Source organism: Echinops telfairi, unplaced genomic scaffold, assembly GCF_000313985.2.
Source record: "Echinops telfairi isolate 266 unplaced genomic scaffold, ASM31398v2 ScPeMD7_7421;HRSCAF=8459, whole genome shotgun sequence".
NCBI lineage: Eukaryota > Metazoa > Chordata > Mammalia > Afrosoricida > Tenrecidae > Echinops > Echinops telfairi.
In genome coordinates, this window is record NW_022111321.1 from 16,744,230 (window position 1) to 16,748,734 (window position 4,505).

Sequence of the window (4,505 nt, forward strand, 5' to 3'; positions counted from 1 at the left end):
GGCCAATCCCGAAACTGAACCTCCAGTGTTGTCCCCCACAGGGCCCTGGGTCAGTGAGGCACATCGTGTCTCATAGTGGGAGCGGGGATATCGTCCTCCAGCCCTAGTGGACCAGGATGTGCTCCACCATCTCTTCCTCCCCATTGATTTGCTCCCATGTGCTCTGAACAGACATGTCCCTCTCCCCTAGCTGCAGCTTCAGTGCTGTCCTCTAAAGTAAATTCTTCTGGGGGGAGGGGCAGTTGTCCACATAGCTGGTATGGGGCAGACAATTGATTTTGACAAAGGCCACAAAAACATGAAATGGGAAGCGGATGCCCTCTTCAATAAATGGTGTTGGGAAAGCTAGACATCCACATGCAGAAGAATGAAACAACACCCATATCTCCCTCTATGCACAAACACAAACTCAAGATAGATCAAGGACCTTCATGTAAAACCCATAGCTCTCAAGATCATCAATGAGAAAAGTGGAACAAAGCTAAGAGCCCTAGTGCAGGGAATACATCTATCAGAAACAACAAAGGAAACACACTCCTTGGAAGATAAAATAGATGAATGGGCTCTTTTAAAAACAAAACACTTGGGTACATCGAAAGACTTTATTAAGAGAGTGAAAACAACCTAACAGACAAAGTACTAATGACTAAGATCTACAGAATCTTACAAGCTTAAAGGAAGAAAAAAACTACAAGCCCTCTGAGAAGGTGGGCAAAAGATCTGAACAAGATTCACAAAGGAGGACATCTGAATGGCGATTAAACACGAAGAAATGCTCCAGGTCATTAGCAATGCAGGAAATGCAAGTCAGCCCAACAACGAGATAAGCAATTAACACCCATTACTGTAGCCCAATTAAACAAATGAGAGCAAATTTTGGAGAGGGTACGTGAGACAGGAACTCTTATCCACTGCTGGTGGACTTGTAAATACATACAGCCACTGTGGAAGGCAATATGGTGATGCCTAAAACAGATGGCAATTGAACTACCATATGGTCCAACTTTACCATAACTGGTATTTACCCAAAAGAAATAAGAAACAGATTGCGAACAGATGTTTGCTCCCCGTTATCACAGCACAGTTCACAATAGCAAGAAGCTGGAAACTGCCTAAATTCCCATCAAGAGAAGAGTGGATATAACAACTCTGTTACATACACACAGTGGAATACTACACATCTCTAAAAAATGCGCTGAAACCATGAAACACCTCAACTCATGGAGAGACCTGGAAGACATTATTCTGAGTGAAGTTAGTCAAGCACAAAATGGCAAATACTATGAGTCCACGGCGGTGGGAACTAACAGCAAAACAGGCACAAGCTCAAGTTTGCAGGCCATCCAGTCTTCTGGCCGGTGATCAGACAACCTGGTAAAGAGTTGTACCAGTGGCACTGAACCACAATCATCTACTCCCGGTAAGTACAGTGTAGGTCACTTGGCCGGAGGGCATCTCAGGGCAGCTGGGATCCAATGTCTGGGGGCGAAGGGAAGGACTGCTGTCTGCTGAGTAGTTGCCATGTGGATCTGGGGTGAGGTCCCCTGGAGAGGGAGACCCTCCTGATGGATGAATGAGGCTTACTGATGGGAGGAACACCACAGAAGAGGTGAGAGGGAAGGGTCAACTTTGGGGGAACATAGGTGCGTGCCTTTTAAGGGGAGGGGTGGGGAGGGCAGGCTGACCTCCAGGTGGGGGGATGAGAGACAGAGGATGCTCTTGGGAACATTAGGTGGGGAGGGTCTTTAGTGGAAGGCAGCAGGTGGGCAGAATTGACCTAGGGCACCTGGGGTATCCTGGGAACCTGGGTGGGGTGCCATAAAATGCTGGGGCACTGAATCCTGTATCTTTGGGGTACACATCATGTTCCAGAGACCGCATAGGGGAGGCCCCATTTGGGAACTCCACTAGGAGAACTGGACTCTACCCAGACAAACTTGCAACCTGAGGACTTAAGGTGGAAAACACAGGGTGTCTGAGGAAGCAAAAAACAGCTGTACCAAGAACAGTGTACTGTTGGTTGGTGGACAAACAAGGTCTTGCTACATCCATGCCCTGCATGCTGTATTAAGATACGTATTGTTCCAGCAATCCTGTGACGACCATTCTGTTACTTATGCTTGTGCTTGTTTACATTAGGGTGTGTCTCAGAGGGGTGTCACCATTTGGGCTCACCGTCGTGAAGCTGTGCTATCTGGTTTTTGGTAAATGAAACCCAGGAATGTCAAGCCTATAGGGAAAGACAATATAACAAGGTTTTGGGGAAAGGGGATATGGAGGGGTAGGGGGAGATAAGAGGGAGATGATACCAAGAAGTCCACAAGGAAAAGCATGTCTGACATGATTGAACTACGGAATATGACATGTGTTAACCCCCAGGTTACAACACATTTTTTTTTAAAAAAGCATAGATCCAGGATTGGGTTTTGGACTCCCACTAAATCCTAGCTCCAACTTAAGAGCATCATGGCCCTGCTCCATAATGATGACCTTCATGAAAGAATCCCTGAAGATAAGGGTGCTACAGCAAAATATGGTGAAGAATGTAGATGGTGCCCGGCTATCAATCAGCATAATGTCTGGTCTTAAAGACTTGTATTCAAACAGAGCAGCCATCTAAGCAAGGAGTCAACTAAGTCCACACGGAAGATGCACATCAGCTTGTGTTCTCCAAAGATGACAATTACAAAATTCGAATATGGTGGAAAGTATCAGAGCTAAAATTATGACCACCCCACTTGTGGAGGGCTATGGGGGACAGTGGGAGCCCCCAAACCCACCTGAAGAGTATCTGGTCAGACTGAGCCACCGGCAGATCCGCTCTAGCTACCGGCAAGAGTGTGGAAACAACCTTCCTAGCAGGCAGAGACCACTGTGATCTTGATTATGCTGGATTGAACCCGATACTTGGCCAGTTGACCATCCTATAGGCTTGAGCTGATTTAGTTCTGGGTGCAACTATCTCTTACTTGTTCCATGGCAGAAGCGTCTTCCTGGCTTTTGGAATGTTGATGGGGTTTTTTGACTTCTTAGGCATTATTTGTATTTTTGTCTTACTATTATGATTTTGCCCTTACCACCTTGGTGTGATTTGGGTTTTTATTGGTTTCCCACCTGTGAAGCAGAGGAGGAGTGGATACAGAAGGATAATAACAGATACAAGGGGTTATAGAGAATGCAGGGGTGGGGGTTGGGAGGGAAAGGGGATTTCGGGAGTAAATAATAAAGGCGGGAAGGGGAAGGAAGCACTAGGACGGATTGTGATTGCACAATTCATTTTAAAGGCGATTTAACCAGGGGGGGGGGGTGATGCTCTAAAAGTGACGTGGTAATGATTGCGCAATCCTTGATATGATTGAACTATTTAATTGTATGATATATAAATTATGTGTCAATAGAACTGTTGGTAAAAACAAACAGTCTGCTACTAGCAGGGCACGAGCACAAAGGCTCAAGTGTGTGCGCGTTGCCAGCCACCAGGGACCTTGCTTCAACCGATTTCTGCAGATCAGAAAATCTCAAAAGCATTTATCATACCCCAGGTTGTCCCCAGACCCCAAACTGCAAAAGGCTGACAGACACCACGCGAGCACCTGATGAAATACAAATCCGTGCACCTAAAACATAAGAGAACCGCCAAATGCAAGGAAGACACCCACCCGCCCACACAGAAAGCCTCCCAGGCCTCTGTCGCCTCCCGGCTTCTCAGCCGCCCGCGCGCTACGCTGACCGGAAAAGGCGGATGCGGGGAAGCACCCGCTCGTAACCCATCGCGCCAGTCAGCAAGACACAAACCTTTCCCTGGCTCACCTTTCCCTGGTCCTCACCAGCGCTTCTACCGGGGCGGATGCTCTCCGTCACCGCCGCAATCTCAGAAAGCCGGGACCCACACTGGTCAATTACCTTACCTGGGCGCAGCCATATTGGAGACAGCGGCACTACATTTCCCAGAAGTCAGCGGGCGACGAGCAGCGCTCCCACAATCCCTTTCGCCGCCCCGAGACTCGTTTAACCGCTTTAGCGGCTACGAGTTTGGTTTGTTCATCTTTTACGTTGAGATTTCTGCTGTCTTATAGGAGGGAACAGCAATGGTTGGGAATCCATCGTCTTTTGATCAGTGGATTCCCACAACAGACACATTGAATCAAATTTTTGTTTTCCTTCTGTGCTGGCCCGCAGTAATTGTGTCCCACCGCACTGGGGATCTGTAATCTTCCTCCTGAATCTGAACGGTGCGGATCCTAAGGTTGGCAAGATGAGCATGTCAAAGTGAGTATCACCGAGCACTAAGATGTGTGAAGGAATGGTGAGGGAGGACTGCCATCAAATTGACTTTCTGTCATGTACGACTGAAATGTAATCTGGAAGATTACCGAAATAAAATGGATGCAACCAGTTTCAGGGAGAAGCTGAGAAGAGAGACCACAAACCGACTCTTTACCAGGGTAGGGCAGTTGTAAAGTGAAAAAGCAACAAGATATTAAATACTTAAGCAACGACAGAGG

At 47.3% G+C, this 4,505-nt stretch overlaps 1 protein-coding gene across 2 annotated transcripts in view; it reads right to left on the reverse strand.

Moving 5' to 3' along the window:
- ALKBH8 (alkB homolog 8, tRNA methyltransferase) overlaps window positions 1-3,900 on the reverse strand; it is a 59,452-nt gene extending 55,552 nt beyond the window's left edge. The window contains exon 1 of one of the 2 annotated variants that reach the window (XM_004708990.2): window positions 3,811-3,900. The gene's annotated coding sequence lies outside the window, so the exon portion shown is untranslated. The remainder of the gene's footprint in view (window positions 1-3,810) is intronic. The other variant, XM_045297792.1, reaches the window with a different exon arrangement.
- Window positions 3,901-4,505: the final 605 nt, after the last annotated feature.